Raw genomic sequence first — 10,275 nt, 5'->3', positions numbered from 1 at the left:
TGTAAAACCTAGATGCGAAGAGTGTTTATAGTGAGTGAGCTTGATGAACCACAAATGAAAAGTTGTCTTAACATTGCATTACGACAGTACTATAATTAAACGCTTTTACAAAAGTACAGTGTGATAGGTAGATAGATATATTTGCGTGCTGGCACAAGCATTAGTAGCCTATACTGTAAACTCACATGCTAAAAACAATAAGCGATGTAGTCTATAGGCCTAACAGCAGTTTTTCTTTGGTTACATCAAAGTGTGTTTGATACTTACATTTCTGACGTCTGACACTTCAAACTCCCACGCTGCATGTGCAGCAAGAAAGATTCCACCTTCGACCATTTTAATGGCCAATCGTAGACTAGGATTTTGGGGTCGCACCTGGGGTGGCAAATTGAATCTCAAGGGTGGCCCATGCCACCCAGAGCCACCCCTCTGGCTCCGCCCCTGTCAGCTGAGTCTCCAGTGCAAAGGCCGATGCACACCAAGAACTGTGACTATAACAACATGAATGTCCACAGTGACCGGCAACCCCATGTTCGTTAAAGCAGTACTAAGTACATTGTTTACCTTAATATAACAGCTTCAAGTCATTTTGATGCTAAACAAACTTGTAATAGGGAGAATCACACTCCTAGCATCACGAGGCATCTCGCAAGAATCGTGAAACACCACCTGGTCAGTAGACATAGCTCTCCGCACACGCACGCTCACACACACACGCACCACCTTTTTTCTTCACCTGCTGCTAGTCATTTGGCTCCAAAACAAATGTATATGCACCGTGTCCAGGGGGAAGGGCTCAAGTCGTGAGAAGTATTTACAGTATAATGGCAAGGTCAAATATAAATATTCCGCCATACCCGAAACTGTACTGGATACCTTTAATAAGGCAATTTCTAAAATTTTATGGATTTTGAATGTCTATCAGGTTTCTATCATTCTCAAAATCATTCTAAAAGTGATCCAATGATACCGCTCTTCATGTCATTGTCGTTACAGCATGCTGTGTGGACATTGCTGTTCTAATTAACTATGGCGATACTTACCGCTTAAATTTCCACTATTGTTGCCAGTTGCCAGTATGAACGAGTGATTATTTTAAACTGAGAGGGAAGACAGAAGAAAATGACCTGCGTGGTGACATAAACCTGCCTTGGTTCTGGTCTTGCCTTTGTCTTGCCCTGCCTTGGTTCAGGTCTTGCCTCGGTCTTGACTTGACGTTTCAAAGTTTTGGTCTTGTCTCGATCTCAGTACACTCGGTTTAGTTGGTCTTGACTACAACACAGCCTCCAACTGAGCATTTCACTTATCATTACATTTTAAATAGGGATGCACGATATATCGGCGGCCGATATATTAGCCAATAAGTGAAAAAATGAAAATATTATTATCGGTCCGATAACAGAATTCTGGCCGATATTTAGTCCTAATTTAGGCCTACGTAAGGTCCGTCTGGCTACACTGAGCTACTTGAGCTTGGTTGGCTATACTTTTTCCTCAATATAATCTCAAGATCTAGCAGGTATGTCAGCTAAATCCTTCGTCACAAAATTTGGTTCTGGTCTTGCCTTTGTCTTGCCCTGCCTTGGTTCAGGTCTTGCCTCGGTCTTGACTTGACGTTTCAAAGTTTTGGTCTTGTCTCGGTCTCAGTACACTCTGGTCTTGGTCAGTACTTGATCTCAGTTTAGTTGGTCTTGACTACAACACAGCCTCCAACTGAGCATTTCACTTATCATTACATTTTTTAAATTAGCATTCATCTCCAGTCCAGCAGGTGTAACAATGGAAATTGCGACAAAATTGTGTTTACAACATTCACTCATTCACCACACTGAACTACAAAGTGCACTAAATAGTGAATAGCGAATACTTCCTCACAAACCAATTGTGCACTAAGACTATGTAGTGAATGAGAGGAATTTTAAACGCACCTATCTTCTTACCGCGTGTGAGCAGAGTCTGTAATAAGGAAATATTGGGACATGGCAAAAACAGTTTCTTACACTTAAGTTAGTTGCTTATTCACAACAATTACTATGTATGATGTAGCTCCATAGATGCTAGTAAATGTGTAGGACTATCTTCTAAACTCAACAAAGCAACATGCTAATCAGGGCATGCTATGGTCAAAGCAGAAGCAGGCCATTCCCTTTACCACTGACGAAGCTCAATATGTCATTACTAATGTTGACCAGCATGAACAGAATTATTACAGAGATACACCTGTACCTGTTTACCTCAGTAAACATGAGTGAAGACAACATTAGTGTCCTACCTTGCTGAGAAAGTCCTCCTGAGAAAGTCCCCACTACTCGATGGTTTCCAAGAGGCTTTTTCCTCATTGCCAGCAACGTTTCATTGGAGTAGTATGATTCTTTTATGTAGAGGCAGTACTTTGGTGAAACACTACAACCCTGAGGAGCAATAATAATAAACATCTACATTTATTCATCTAGCTGACACTTTTGTCCAAAGCCAAGTGATGTAGATGAGAGATATAGAGAGGACAGAGAAGAAGGACAGGATAGAGAAGAAGGTCATGTTAAGTCCAAGTTAAGTGTGTTAGGTTATCAATGGTGCTAGGAGACCTTCAAGAGGTTTTTGAAAATAGAAAAAGACGTCCCTGCTCTGCTAGCAACTGGTAGTGCCAGGGGCGCAGCTACCCATTTTTTGAGGGGTATGCAACAATAAATTGGCCCCCAAAAAAAACACAAACAACTAGTAAAAGTAAAACAAAAGGCCAATAATGTATTACATATTATTATTTTTTAAGAAATTCTGCCGAAGTTCTGCCAAGAAGAAACTTGAAGTATTGTTAAATGTCGGCATTGTCACTTTAAGAGAGTCTAAACGGTTCTCATAACGTCCTTTTGCCAGGATTAGGCTGATTCAACTCTAGCCTTTGTTTGCGCCACATTGACAGCACAATATTAAGTTATTACAAGGAGTCTTCATTGTTAGGAAATGGAATCATGTAATGAGTTGTTGCTAGTGACATTTCTGTTTGCAGTTTGCCATTTAAAAGTGCAGTATGAGCAAGGTAGCCACCTACCCGACAAACACAGGACGTCCCCCGGACCTTATGCCGACATTCACGACGTCCCCGATTGGTCCCGAACGTCATGTGGACTGTGGTCCCGGTGACCTTATTGACGTCCGGAGCAAGTTATCGTTTGGTTATTGCGTGACGTCCGGTGCAGGACTTTCTGGGGACGTCACCGTCAGGTCCCTCGGATGACATTTGCATTTGGTCATTTTTGCATTTTTGCATTTGGGGGCGTTTGTTTATTCACACATGGCAGCGGAGTTGAGAGCGCTCTGGCTACCGCCTACAGGACGGAGACATCACATCCATGCACGACTTCACGTTACACGTCTGGGGATGACTAAAGTATCTATCTATCTAGTCTGTTAGTCTCTCTAGCAGTAGCTGCATTAGCCTACCGTAGTCTAAGGGCCTGTCCACACGGAGACGCTTTTTAGGTTAAACGCAGCGGTTTTGCTTCGTCTTGGCCGAGCGTCCAAACGAATCCTGTAAACGCACTGCCCGAAACCGCACTTTTCTGAAACCTGGTCCCAGAGTGGAGAAATCTGAAACCGTAGCCCTTTTGAGTTCGTTTAGACAGCGAAACCGCACATCCTGCTTGCGTATCGATGATGTCATCGCCACACCTCAGCTGCCCTGGACTTGCACTTACAGTGTTGCCTAACAATACTAGTTTTCATACATGACATTACCTACGATTACACTCCGTAAGATAAATATCACAACTGGTGCTGCGCAGCGCCGATAGCTTAGGACTGAACACTGTTTTTTCCCGGTGTTTTTTAATGCATTCTAGCTACTGTTATTATTGTTATCCTAAGTTATTAGGAAAGTGCGGTGTAAGTTTAGGCTACATTAATTTGTGCGTAGTGCCAGTGTCATTCATTTATTTTACATGTCTTACAACATATATACATGCATTCACAGTCGAGTGAAATCAGATATAAGCATACAAAGACACTTAGAACTCCCGTTAAGCCGATGGTAGCACACTGAATGCGAATGCACGATTTGATGCAGGCAAAAGTATTGACTGTTACTAACGAAGGTTTTATAGCAATATTATAAATGTGACGACAGAATAGCCTAGAACTTGGGTAACGTTAAGCCTTGCGTTTAGTAGCCTAATTGCGGTGATAGCCAAAACTAATGTGAATCATGGACTATCCTACAACCAAAGAAAGTAAAGGTGATTAGTAGGCCTACCTGCGTTAGCCAAATAAAGGACAGGACTGCACCCTTCAAAGCAAACCGTAAAATAAAGTTTATTAGTTTTACAGTTGGCTACAGTTGACAGTTCACCATCAGTCCACACAAACAATTCTGGTTTCCCTTGCACTAGCCATTTTAGCCGTAGCCTATTCTGTCTGTTTTTATTAGCAAGTTTTGCAAGTTTTGGTGAATTTCTGTAAAGACACAGTGCCACCTATAGGCCTGGGGTATGAAGTAACGTGTTGAGTCGTGTTGAGATGGATCCGTTTGGACGCAAATATTCTTGATACGGTTCCAGGGAAGACGGAGGAAAAAAAGATTGGTTTGGTACGTGTGAACTAGGCCTAAGGCAACATATCATACAGTTTATGAAGTTGCTCATAGACGCAGAACTTCATAAACTAGGAAAAGGGTTGTTAACGTTAAACTCAAAATGTAGGCCTATGTGCTACATACATTTTGAGTTTAACGTTAATGTATAACGTTACGAACTAGGAAAGGGATTTTATCAAATTCATGTTAGCTTGGTGTAACGTTAGCAAAGTCGCTGTTCTTAGCTTCTAGCTTAGCCTACAATGCGCATTTCTTCAGATAACTGTCATTACTTGATGCATGTAACATGCTCTAAATAGGCAGTGGTTTATTTAACGTAGTCACATAATTATTATCTGTTTTATTTTCAGAAACACACACACGGCCGAATTGGGACTGAACCGACTATTGGAGCTGAATACAATGCAATAAAACTAGAGGAATGTTAAAAACAGACCACGTAGCATTTGTTTAGGATTGTCTAGCAACAGAAGTGACTACTTAATTTGCAAAAGCAAAACGATCTAGCTCTACATTGCAGAAGAATTAAGGATAGGCTACTGCTCCTTCATGACTTGTTTAAATGTCATTGTAATTTATTTGACGCATGCTCGCGTTTAAAAGTGTCACGCATAGCTGTCCCCGATGTTACAGCAGCTCCTTGTGGACCCAGAGGAAAGAAAATGTTAAAATGAGAGCTCCTCTCTTTCTCAATTGTTTCTCCTAGACAATAATGAGATCACAGTGATATAAAAATGAGATTATTGCTTTTGTCTCCTGCTTCTCAGGTTTGTCTCTGGAGCAAAAAAGTAAAGTTATCTCAGTGTAGACTCCCTTTAATCTACAAATGAGATCTCATCAATATTTTAAATAATGCTCAGTGTTGTCTAATTTATACATCTCATATTTTACTCAGGCTGATCCACCAGAGAGCTCTCTCTGTAAACTCATGCAATTCTCATTTCAGATCTTTTTGGTAAATCTCAGATTAGGCTCCATCAGTTCTGTAAAAGAGATCTCTTCACTATAGGGATCAACCGATATGTTTTTTTCAGGGCCGATACCGATATCAATTATTACCAAAACAGGAGGCTGATAACCGATATGTAAAACCAATATGTCAGTTGTCAAAAAGGGGGGTAGGTAGTAAAGGCGATATGCTGCAAAAAATTAATTCAAAAGCATTTAATTATGCAAACTTTTCTTTCTTCTTTTGATACACAATTGTCTATCAACTTGCATCACTTGCAAGTGTAAATCCTGTGTATCATGTTAATCCAAGAGCTAGTGATAGCAAAAATGTTCATAGACTAGGCCTACACAATGGGCTATGTGCTTGTTAAGGGACCTGTCACAAAGAGGATGCTTTGCATCGTGTGTGTGAGTGCACGAGAGAGGGAGAGGTGCATGCGTGATGGCAAGTGTTACGGTTTAATAGTTTAACAAAACAGTTTTAAAATAGTTCTTAGGCTATTTAAGTATGCAATTTGTTAAAGCTCAGGACGCGATTTAGTTCAAGTCGGATTAAATTACGGCTGCCCCTGGGTGCATGTTGTCTTTTCTTACAGTCCGTTTCAAAAAGGAGCAATTAGACTTTTTGACGTTCGCTATCGCATAATTTAGGACTTGTCTGTACTATGTCCGCCGTTGTGTCCCGTTATTCACAATTAACGAACGAGGCGGAGGCAGAGAACTCCCAACACGCAGCACCCGAGTTTGTAGGCTAAACTAGTAAACAGTAACGTGCATCAATCGGGAATTCGCAAAATGAAGGAAGTGGGTGCTTTACTTATTGATCCGGATCAAAGAGACAATAGCTTACAAAGTGGTATTTTGTAACTTCAGTGTAGATGATTGTGATTCATTGCAACTTTAGCAATGTAGGCTACCTTCCTTACCGTCGAAAAATAGCTCCGTACAGCTGAGGCCCAGTCTACAGTCTGCCTCAGTGAGAATCCTAAACTTTGTCTGTGTTCAGTCTTCATCCTGATTGGCTGCATTCGTGCTAACTAACAAATCAGACGGTGTAGTGGGCGGGACAATGCTCTTGACCACAGAGTAGCAAATGCAGGGAGTGAGAGACGCTTTACAGACAAAGTAGCCCGTTTCATTTTTTATACATTTCAATATCGGCTTATCGGTGGAAAAAATGACCGATACCAATTATTATAAAAATGCTAAATATCGGCCCTAATAATCGGCCAGGCCGATAATTGGTCGATCCCTACTCTTCACAAGCTTGAACCGTTCTCATTCTAGTCATCTCAGTTTAGTCCTTTTTTGATTTACAAAAGAGATCTCAGCAAAGGCTTATACAATACTCAGACTTGCTCAATTTATATATCTCATATTTGACTCAGGCTTATCCATCAGAGAGCTCTCTAAGTGAACTAATGTAATGCTCATCCAGACCTATTTGTTTTATAAATTAGTCTGATCTGTAAGAGCTCTAGCTGTTGTACAACAATTCTCAAATGATTTTCATTGGCTTATTTGTTTTAATTGCCCATATTTTCAAGTTCACATTTGCAAACAGTAGGCCTAACCATGTGATGTGACCACCACACATGACGATGCTCTGACAGACCTCTGAAGTTAAGCCTACAAAAAGCTACCATCTATGCCCATATAAGGAGATCACCTGTTAAATTCTCGCAAGAGGGAGACGCAATTTAAATCGGAGACTCAGACTTTTCCTGAACGCACTTTTGTCTTCAACCTTCGAGTAGATATTATAATCAATGGTACATGAAGGCGGCACAATTTGATTTTTGCTACCCCAGAGCTAACTTGCGACTTGTTAGCAAGTTAGAGAAATCAAGTTAGACTCCAGAGGTCTATGATGGTCGGACGTGACAAACTCGCGTGCAGAAGACTCCTACCAGAAAATGCAGTCTAGATTTGGCGCCCAGTGAAACCAAGTGAAACGGTGTGTGGGTATGAAGGATTGTGCAGAACTTGCCACCACGAAAACTCAGAGAAGGTACATTAACATTTTGGTAATTTGCTAACGTTCTTGCATATTTTTAGACTCAAAATATCATTGAACAACCTGACGAAGCAGCACATAAAGTTAGCTAGCTAGTTAATGTTAGCTACTTGTAAGTTACATCACTGGCTGTGCCGCTTGTATATAAAGCTAACGTTAGACAATTTAACGTTGCTAGCTTACTTTGCCTTATACAGCTTTAGTCTGTATGTTTTGAATGGTGTTAAGCCATGCTGTAGCCAAAATGCACGGAATTTTAAAATGTCTTTGGGATGTCAGTCAAGATGACGAAGCTAACGTTATTGCCACTGGTTCCAGCTCAATTCCACTGAAAAGAGGCCGGCAGCTTCTTAAAAAATTGGAAGACTACACTAGACCATCAGATCAAATTGCTGAACAAACAGCGTACCAAAATGGTAAGAACAAATGTTCTCACTTTTGTTTAACCTGCTATAAATTACAGCATATTGTAACAGGAGTGAAAGGGCATTATTGTAACCCAGGTAAACGGTCGAGGGATCGAGAAATAGGCAAGTCAGCATCTGCAGTCATGAATAACTTACCAGTCAACATTCCTTTTGCAATTAATATAATCTGTAGCATGCTAATCAAACCAGCTATTAGCCTAACTGAAATAAAACCATGATATATCTAGGTATGGTGAAGGGTATGTGATGTGGGGCTATCTATCTATCTTTTAATTACAAAGGCCAAGGGAACTTTATCAGGATGCATAGTATCCTGAGTCCATTCAATAACTGGCCTTTAAAAATAAAAATCTGCCTGCCTCTATGGGATTTTAACATAGGGGGTTCCTTACTTATGCCCCCTGTATTTTAAGGAATAACATTTATTAATTTACGATACCTGGTTCATTCACAAAGAATATTGGTGTGTTTAAAGGTTGGATTTTTTCCTCATTTTTTAATTGAGGCATTAAGATCAATTTCCAACAGATGATTTATTGTATTCCTCTGGTTGTCTTAACTTATGCACAGTTGCTGGTTTTATAAAGACACCCCTACACCAATAAATAGTTCATGTAGACTGTCACACAATGGTAAGTGGAACATTGGCCACAGCTTGTAACAACTTCATTTTTTACCATTCTTTGCGTAGGGATGTGTACACAAGGATGTGTAACCTTGTGTAACTTTGTGTAACTTGGGAATTACAACAGAAAGGAACACGTTTCAGCTAATCAAAATCAATGACTGGAACTGTCAGTTTCACAGCTATTATTACAACACTGATAGATTGATTTTGCTTTTTATTTGCAGCCTACGTTATGCACTGTGGAACGCTCTGTGGATGGACAGCTGTGGAATCCGCAAAGGTCAAGAAGGCTTTTGTTACGAGGGCTGGAGGTTCCAAAACATCCATGAAGCTGGGGTAATTTTCTCTTATTTTAAATTATTTCCAATTGTGGTGAGCATTATTGGTGGGCTTTTTATAAAGGGTAGGCCTCTATTGCACTAAAATTATTCAACCTTTATACAGTTAACATCAAACTGTGTAGCTACGAAAGCTACAAAATCACATTGTCATAGAAATGATAGAGGCAAAATTTCCACTAGGTTTTATGAAGATATTTTACAGATGGGCTGAACATACATAAAAAAAAAAAAAAAATGACATGGCCAAAATGATTAACTCACCAACAATATTTGTTGTATGGTGTATACCAGGGATCACCAAATGGCGGACCGCGGTCTGAGTCTGGACCGTGACGTGATCCTATCCGGACCCAGACCATAATAGCCTAATTTAGATTTTCACGTAAGATTTCAAAGCTGCGCTAAATGTTTCGTTGGTTAGGATAACAGCATTTACTTCAGGAGCTTCAGGAACCATCCTTTCGCTTGCTGCTACTCAGCAAGTGAAATCTGTGAATTATGATAAAGTCGAGTCAGTGAGTAAAGTAGCCTACTATGGGGAAGAGACTGATAGCCTGAAACGAAGAGGAGGAGAGGAGACGGACGAGAAACAATCAGATGGATATCTAAGTTAACGATAAGTAAGTTATTTTCAAATCATCGATTGCTCAAAGAGGAGGAAGCTAGACAGCGAGAACAGAGCTTTATATAGCGATACGGGGGCAATACCCGCCAAAACTGTCCGTCCGTAACGCCAACTAGGCTAAATATGGAGTGACAGTTTTGCGCAGAATTGCCCTGGACCTCTTCTATTCTGAGACAGGCGATTTTTAAAAGCGCCAATTTGAAGAACCTCTACTAGACAAAGCATATTGAGCAAGCATAGGGTAGGCTATGCCCATTCAACAGTGAACTGAGACCACAGAATATTTTACGATTTAAGAAGGCAATATGATAGATCCACCACAATCTAGTTAAGCCAACATGCATTCACTGCCCAAAAACGTGATGTTCCTGGGTTTCCAGGATTTCGGGTCAAAAAAAAAAAAAAAAAAAAAAAAAAATTAAATTAAACTTGCTGATTAATGGGTTCAAGGAACCAGCCTTGTCTCAGCTCAAATTTTATTTTAAGTTCACGTTAAGATCTTTAAAATAGCCAAGGCTACTCAGTTTTTCTCCCCAATCACTCTTATCTTGCCTTATTTCTCCTCATTTCGAATATTGCCTTTTAGGCTACTTATTTTATTTCAGATTAAACATTAGGCCTAGGCCTACAATCTTCTTGAATTTCCCCTTGGGGATCAATAAAGTATCTATCTATCTATCTATCTATCTACAACTAG

At 40.2% G+C, this 10,275-nt stretch overlaps 1 long non-coding RNA gene across 1 annotated transcript; it reads left to right on the top strand.

Moving 5' to 3' along the window:
• The first annotated feature begins 7,502 nt into the window (after positions 1 to 7,502).
• LOC125309004 lies at positions 7,503 to 8,864 on the top strand. The gene is made up of 3 exons (XR_007196036.1): positions 7,503 to 7,550; positions 7,875 to 7,972; positions 8,837 to 8,864. It is a non-coding gene; the product is annotated as an uncharacterized LOC125309004 (long non-coding RNA).
• Positions 8,865 to 10,275: the final 1,411 nt, after the last annotated feature.

This window comes from Alosa alosa, chromosome 16 (genome assembly GCF_017589495.1).
Source record: "Alosa alosa isolate M-15738 ecotype Scorff River chromosome 16, AALO_Geno_1.1, whole genome shotgun sequence".
NCBI lineage: Eukaryota > Metazoa > Chordata > Actinopteri > Clupeiformes > Clupeidae > Alosa > Alosa alosa.
Note: the sequence above shows the minus strand (reverse complement) of the source record. Positions and strands in the feature narration are given on the sequence as shown.